Genomic DNA, 9,307 nt, shown 5'->3' on the forward strand with positions numbered 1-9,307 from the left:
TCTATAACCTCGTATTTTATGTAATTTTTTAAAGATCTGTCCTTGATCCAGATAATGCAATCACATTATTATTATGAACAAACTACAGCCATCTAATGCTGGAAGTTATTAAATTAATTTTAAAATTAGATGATTTAAATTCGTAATTGTTGCTTATGCATGACAATTGATAAAATTAACCGTTAGATTAAATATTAGAGATTTTTACTGTCGCAGAGACATCTCGCATCTCTTATATAATTAAGGAGATAGAAAAAATATGTACCACAAGAAATAGAAATATTACAAATTTTTAAATATAGCAATGAAATTTTATTCAGGATAAAGGTGTCGATGAATTTGTATTAATAAAAAATGGGAAGGGTTGGCAGATAATTAATCCATAAAAAACCTAAGTGCATTGCTCTTAAATATTACGTTTAATTAAAGGTACCAAGATTAAATTAATTTGTTTAAAATATAAATCTTACCACAAATCATAGATATAATCATCAATACATGTCCTATTAATAGTTAATAACAAGCAGAAGCAATTGCCTGCTGTAGCAAATCATATAAAATGTTTTTTGATAATTTAGGAAATAATATATTCAAAGATAGAATATTATTTTTCGCAAAATTGTGATTTAATACTAAAATTGTTTGATAAACCTAAGGAGTAATGATTTATTTATATTGTCTTATGAATCAACAATATTATAGAATTATATTATAAACATACTTATACTGTACCGATTTTTTAAATGTAACGACTGGAGAATTTCTTATAAATCATATTCTTACCAATGTGATGTTTATAAAGATTGAATATTTAATTCAAGATGCATAATCTCAGATAACATTGTGTAGATTACTTAAAATGCTGTATCCCATATCCCTAATACATAAGTTATAAATAAAAATAGTAGGTGTGGTGGAAGTTCAAAATTAAATAAATTAACGGGATATCTAGTTGTTTAATTTTTTATATCTCCTGCTTCTTCACAAATAGGTCATTAAATATGTTATTCCAGAAGGTTAAATTTAACATGATAAATATATTAGTAATGAATGCCAACAATGGATGATATGTTATGAATGATTCATATGGTATATAAAATAGCATGACATATAACATCATCTTGGCAATCATTATTTTTATATATAATTAATTTTGAGAGATCATTATATATTTCCCATGTTCCATCTAACCGCTTGGAATAACATATATAATGACCAATCCCTGAAGAAACAGCAGGAGGTATAAATACTATAAGAGCTCTTAAAAAATATAATGTATCTCCTAAATTTATAAATCTAGGGAAATTATTTAATTTAGAACTTTGACAGCCTGTAGTGTCATTTATAACATGTTCATGAAATTGGTACTTATGGACTAAAGATAAAGGGTCCGGCATTTTACAGGATTTACAGTATGTTAAAAGAGGTAAAGCATCTTGGATTGCAATATCCAAACTTTCAAAACCTGTATTATTTATTATATTTAAATTTATTGGTAAACATATTATTTCTAAGAAATTTTCCGGTCGTAAACATTCTTTATTATTACATTTAAAAATATCGGTTACACTATATATATCTTTATAGCATTTTTCTATAATATAATATATTGTTGATTCGCAAGACAATCTATAGATACCATTACTAATCTTAGTTTTATCGAATAATTTTAATAATAAATCACACCTTATCTTATATGTATTAATATTGGCCCCATGCGAAACAAAATATTCTATAAACTCTTTAAATATACTATTTTCTAAATTGTCAAAAAAAGCTTTATATAATTTGCTATCGCAGTAGGCTACTGCTACTGCTTGTGATAAACTATCAATAGGGCATGTATTACTGATTATATATCTATTAGATCCAAGTTTTAAAGGTCTCTTTATTGTGGTAAGATTCCCATTTTTCAACATACTTAATTTAATCTTGGTCCCTTCAATTACATGTAATATTTCAGGGCAATGTGCTCCATAATATTAAGTACGTTTCTTTTTTATAGATGGTTGATCTACTAAACCTTTCCAATTTTCAATTAATTGATATTCATCATCAGACACTTTTCCCTCATTTAAACTACTAAATTTAGAAATTTGTGAATTGTCTGTTTCTTGTGGTATAATAATTTCTACAGTATCCTTTTCCTTAATTATATTAGAGATTCGGGACGCTTCAGCTATAGTAAGCAATCCTCTTATCTCATCAAAATGTTTACAGAAAAATTTATCAATAGTAATAGGTAACATTACGGATTTAAATGTTCTATTTTTCAAATTATTAAAATAACTTTCAACATTTGATGTAGAAGATGTAACTTGTCCATAATTATAATGTGGTTGCATAATACTAGACCATAAAGGATAGGTCTTTAAAAAATTACATAAGTTTATAGTTATTTCTGGGTTATAGAAATAATTTTCATCTTTATATGATATGATACATTTAGATATGGCTTTATTTTTAATACTTTCTATCCAGTAATTTATATTACTAGATACATTTAAGTCAATGGATATTTCCTCCTCGAGTTCATCTAATATATTAATGTCTATATCTTCTATTCCAGAGATTATATTTTTTAGCATTCAGCGTAATGTCAGGACAAGTTTCGATCCCACAAAATTCACTATTACATACAATGAGGATGGATTCTATTAATATTTCCGCCTCTTTAAAGGAAGCGGATTTTATTAGCATTGCAACGGAACGTATATAAAATTCTCTAAATAAACGAGGTTTTTTATATAAACTAGGCCATCTACTTATTAGTTTGATACAATGAGCATAATCTATTCTAATAAATATCCTAGGGGTCAGCAATTTTTGACCTAATATTATATTAAATGAATATTCAATATATGACTTAAGATCAATAAAATTTGCTAGCGATCTGGCAACAGCCCCCAATAAAGCTAATGAATGATCAGTTACAACAATTTTAGGTATTTTAGCACCTCTATGCACCCATACATTCAGCCAGTGTGAAATGTGGTTAATATCATGGGCTTCTGATAACATCTGAACTACAGGTATTTGCCCAGATTTTACTTTCAAATCGATTACTCCTATGTATAGAAAAATATGCCCAGATGTTTGATCATAAGGTCGACTTAATTTTTTTACTAAGGTCCATGTAGCATCTATTTGTAGTATGGATACGTTAGTATCTTGGCAATATTTATTAAAAGTTATCATTTGTTCTGGTAACCAGTAGTGCATAAAAAATTTGTCACAGGATATATTGATTATACTGGGTAAATATGGTTGAGTATATTTTAGATATAATAACTGATTGATTACACTATCCGATTTAATGTTATATTTATTAGAAATGGATTGTTTGCATTTACGTAGGACCTCCAAGGAATATAAAGTTATGGGTTCTAATTCACCATATTTCATTGTTTCATTTGCTTTTTTCACACGCCAGTTTAAAGCTAAATCAGTTTGTAATTCTTTAGCCACTTCTTCCCTTTTTGTCCCACTAAGCGGTCTTTTATAATTACTATCATGCTGTTTTAATTTAAAATTAAATATTTCACATATAAATTTTATATATATATTATTTAAAGTATTTAATTTTTTAATCAATAACACTGCTGAACACTGTTTACAAAAAGCTTTAATTTTTAACAAATATATAGAATTAAACGATACATAATGATTTTTAAAAACCCATAAACAGGGTATTTTTATTTGATTCGAAATATTCCTTTCGAAAATGTGGGTCCATCCCCTTTTTAACCTGCTAGGTTGATCGGGATTTGGATATATGAGATTCCAATCTTCACTTGTCAATGAAATCTCAAATATATCCTTCTTTTTTTCCCCTCATCTTCAATATCACTACCAGTGGAAGATAAACTTGAGAATTTATCCTATGGATAATAAAATAAATTTAAATATCATTATTAAAATATTACGATGTTTTTGTGTTCAGATTAGTGATCTGCATCGGGCCTAATTTTCAAAGCCCGACCCGGCAATTTTTTTAGTTTAGCCGGCGAACCCGAAATTTTTTTAAAAAAATTTACCGACCCGGCTAGGATTTATTTAAATATACATATTAGTTTTTATAATTACTCAAAATAAAAGACATATGTTATATGTCGTTTTGTTTCAATAAATAAAATCAAATATTTTCATTAAATCAATATAAAATTGATAAATTAAGATGTGTTTTAAAAAAATTCCAAGATCCGACCCGACCCGGCTCGAATTATTTTTAAAAATATTAGACCCGGCCCAAACCTGATTATTTTAAATAGAATTAGACCTTGCAGATCTCTAGTTCCGATATTATAATATAGACGTGTCATTTTACAAAAAATATAAATCATCTAGTAAAATATAAAGTGAAAAATATTTTATACCCCTCAGTATTTAAATTTTTTTATGATTTTTAGGTAAATCAAAATGTTTTAACACTCCAAAACTAGATGGTTTTAAAATATGAATAGTTTAAAAAAATAAAATTGACATTATATTAAATAAAAAAAATACTCTTATTTTAGTGAAAATAATTTATGAACCAACTTGCCCCAAACCAGGGGCTTTAAAATAAATGTTATTTTAATTATTTTTACAAACAAAATATTTTTTAATTTTATCGTCAACATGTGTCATTAAATATTTTCATATAAAATTGACTTAAATATACTATCTATATAAAAAAGATTTAACAAAATATAACAGAAGTTAAATAAATTTAAAAATTTTTTAATCATTTTTTCCTAAATACTTGTTTTATGTTATATAAAAATATAAAGAATAATCCCACATAGCCCTGAATTTACTAGCGCTAGTTAATATAATTTATATATTCTAATGAAATATTAAAATATATATAACCAGGAACGATAACCCGAAACCTCCTTAACCCCAATATTCTGTTGAACCCAAACAAGGGTTCGGGCTTAAACTTTTTTAAAAAAAGATATAAACTTTCATTTTATTTATTTTAAATTTATATGTTAAAAATTATAAAATAAACATGCAATGAGATTTTTAACTAAACTCAAACCCAAGAACCCATTTTTTTAGCAGGAGGGTTCACATCCCTGTATATAACTTTAAAATTTTCTGATGTGCGATAAGATGGTCTTAAGTTTCATATAATGTCAATAATATTTTTTTGAGGTTAGGTAAACCCCGGGGCTTGTTGAACAAAATTTTCACTTTTACAAAAAATAAAATTTAAAAATAATGATTCGCCAAACGTATTGGTTCTAGCTCGATATCCGGCCTACTTTTGCAAAATCTATTTAATATATTTTTCACTAAAATTTATAATAACTGAGGGAGGGACATAGTAAGAAATTATTCCAATTTATTAAAAAATACCTAGATTTAGATATTTAAGACGAGAAATTATTAAATATATTATGAATAATAAATTTAATGTTTAAATTTCAGGCATCTTCGTTATATGCAGTGAATTAAAATGAAAGTAAAAAAAGTGAAGTCACAATGACTTTTTCCAAAAGATATAGATATAAATAATGATATATTTACCTCTTTCTGGATATATAAATCATCTAATGAGTTATTTCTATTTTGCTTAGCATAAATGTATAGTGATTTTGGACTCATCAAATTCTCTAGTTCATTGCTAAGGGTCTTCCAAATTTCAGCTGACGAACAATGGAGTCCAATGTATATTTCTTCTTTGTATTTCTGGAATAAGGCTTTTATTAATTTTAATGGCACGGCAGGTTGTTTACCTGGTGCCATTATAACCTAAATAATAAATATAATATATATATTATATTATTACTTGGAAGTCAGCTCCGTGAAGTTGGTAGAACGTTGTTTATATTTTAATTATAAAAAAATTTTAAAATAATTTTAATACTGACTGAATTCACCACATGTGCTTAAAAATCATTATAAAATGGAGGGGGGGGGGTTATTTTAAAATGATTTTGTTGGAAAGATCTAATTATATCATTGAAAGTTTATATTTTAATTATAAAAAATTTTTAAAAGATTTTAATACTGACTGAATTCACCACATGTGGTTAAAAATCATTATAAGATGGAGGGGGGGTATTTTAAAATGATTTTGTTGGAAAGATCTAATTATATCATACGGTAAATTTAAAATAAAATAAACAACAACAAAACTAAGATCACTTCAAAAAGTCTTACATTTTACAGTGTTATAGTTATGATTTAATGAAACATGTTGATTATGTGTTTTGGTATACAGTGAAACGAGTGTTATAAAAAGGGGTAAATAAATATAATAAAATTATATTTTAATTTAATACAAATTGAAAGTAATTAATTAATAAGATTAATAGTTGAAAAGAAATGTGTTGGAAATTTAATTAAAAATAAAAAAATATAGACTATAACACATTATAACTTATAGTAAAAGAACATTTACTAATTTTTTAAATTTTTCATAAATATGTAAAAAAATATTTATTAATTTTTTACATTTCTTAAATAAATTTTTTTTTTTAATGCATCTAAAATTTATATATAAAAAAAACCTCCCTGAAAAAACCCTGGGAAAAAAAATTCAGAATAAAAAAACCCCATAGAAAATAAACCCCCGGAAAAAACTAAATTTTTTTTTCAATTTATATTTTTTCTACCCATTTTTGTTTTAACATTTTAAATCTTTATTTTTCTGATGTTTTCTCAATTTTTTTCTAAAAAAATTTATATGATTCATAATAACTAATTTTTAAGATACGGGAAACGCCATTACTATAAGAGCAAAATAATTCTGGATATTTAAATTATTTCCATTTTTAAAATATAAAAACTGAACCGGTTTAACTTTTTTTTATAAAAGTTCTTTTTACTCCTTCAAAAAATAAATATATAGGTTCGGTTACGGTTCAGATATTTATAAAGGTTCGTTCAATCCGGGTCCCTGATTTTTATAAACCTTATTTTAATTTTATACATAATAATCGGAAAAAACTTGAAAAATAAAATTATTTAATAAATGTTGTAACATTTTGAGAATAATTAAGAATTGGGAGATTAAAACAGTTGTCAAATAAAGAAAGGTTAGAACTAAAATGATACTAAATCTTTATTAAATAATAAGATAAAAACATAATCAAAATAAATTAATATAAATTAAAATTAAAAATTAAAGATTAAAAAAAATTAAGTTCGTAAAATCATAATTTAATCATTTATTCCAAATTATAACATTATCAAATTAATAAAATTATAAAAGTAAAAATAATAAAAAAATTAATAAAAATAAAAATAAAATACAAAAAAGTTAATAATTATAAAAGATCATCGAATGGTAAAATTTGGAGTTTTTATACTCTTTTCAATCTTCTTTATAAATAATATTCATAATTTCATTATTCTAATATAACATTTTTATCACGCGTTATAATAATAAATCCAAAAAAACTCTTAATGCAAATTAAATATCAAGTACATATTACAACAAATGTAAATGCCATTCTTATTTTTCTATAGAAAGGTGCTAATCGGAAGAACGAAATATAAAAATTAACAACCTAATAAGAAAAACTCACTAGCCGTTAATTCTGCTGATATGCCGTTTAAAGATTCTTAATGTTCAATTAAAGGGCTACACACTGGCATAAGAATCGCTAATTGCACCTCACATTTACTAAGAGTTCCGCTCATTTCCGCTTCTCAAATAAATAAATATAACTCGGTTACGGTTAATGATACGGATATCCCGTTTTGAGAATATTAAAGCACAAATTGAATACTAAATAATTGCCAAGTTTCGAAAGTTATTCATAATTTTTTTCGGTTTTGGCAAAGTGCCAACACTTTCTTATTTTGCTCATAACTCACTAGCCGTTTATTCTGCTGATATGCCATTTAAAGATTCTTAATGTTCAATTAAAGGGCTACACACTGTCTTAAGAATCGCTAATTGCACCTCACATTTACTAAGAGTTCCGCTCATTTCCGCTTCTCAAATAAATAAATATAACTCGGTTACGGTTAATGATACGGATATCCCGTTTTGAGAGTATTAAAGCACAAATTGAATACTAAATAGTTGCCAAGTTTCGAAAGTTATTCTTAATTATTTTCGGTTTTGGCAAAGTGCCAACACTTTCTTATTTTGCTCATAACTCACTAGCCGTTAATTCTGCTGATATGCCGTTTAAAGATTCTTAATGTTCAATTAAAGGGCTACACACTGGCATAAGAATCACTAATTGCACCTCACATTTACAAAGAATTCCTCTTATTTCCGCTTCTCAAATAAATAAATATAACTCGGTTACTATTAGTGATACGGATATCCCGTTTTGAGAATATTAAAGCACAAATTGAATACTAAATAATTGCCAAGTTTCGAAAGTTATTCTTAATTTTTTTCGGTTTTGGCAAAGTGCCAACACTTTCTTATTTTGCTCATAACTCACTAGCCGTTTATTCTGCTGATATGCCGTTTAAAGATTCTTAATGTTCAATTAAAGGGCTACACACTGGCATAAGAATCGCTAATTGCACCTCACATTTACTAAGAGTTCCGCTCATTTCCGCTTCTCAAATAAATAAATATCCCGTTTTGAGAATATTAAAGCACAAATTGAATACTAAATAATTGCCAAGTTTCGAAAGTTATTCTTAATTATTTTCGGTTTTGGCAAAGTGCCAACACTTCCTTATTTTGCTCATAACTCACTAGCCGTTAATTCTGCTGATAAGCCGTTTATAGATTCTTAATGTTCTATTAAAGGGCTACACATTGGCATAAGTATCTCTAATTGCACCTCACTTTTTATAAATAATTCCGCCTACTTCATTTTCCTCAGACAAATAAATATTATTCGCTTGCGATTAATGATACGGATATCCCGTTTTTAGAATATTAAAGCACAAATTGTAAACTAATTAATTGCCAAGTTTCAAAAGTTAATCTAATTTATTTTCGGTTTTGGCAAAGTGCCAACACTTTCTTATTTTGCTCATAACTCACGAACGGTTCATTCTGCTGATGTCCGGATAGAAGTGCAATTAGGTGCAATTAAGACTCTAAATAATGGCGTAACTTTTGTTAATTGCACCTCAAGTCGTTCTGCCAGCATCAAAATTTCACACTTTCCTTATTTTGCTCATAACTCACGAACGGTTCATTCTGCTGATGTCCGGATAGAAGTGCAATTAGGTGCAATTAAGACTCTAAATAATGGCATAATTTTTGTCAATTGCACTTCAAGTCGTTCTGCCAACTTCACGGAGCTAAATAAGATGTTTACCTTGTGAGGAATAAAAGTGGGGCCTAAGTTTAGAAAATTTTTTATGGAGTTTTTATTTATAAACTGTTTTA

Source organism: Gordionus sp. m RMFG-2023, chromosome 1 (genome assembly GCF_954871325.1).
Source record: "Gordionus sp. m RMFG-2023 chromosome 1, tfGorSpeb1-WG-v2, whole genome shotgun sequence".
Taxonomy (NCBI): domain Eukaryota; kingdom Metazoa; phylum Nematomorpha; class Gordioida; order Chordodea; family Parachordodidae; genus Gordionus; species Gordionus sp. m RMFG-2023.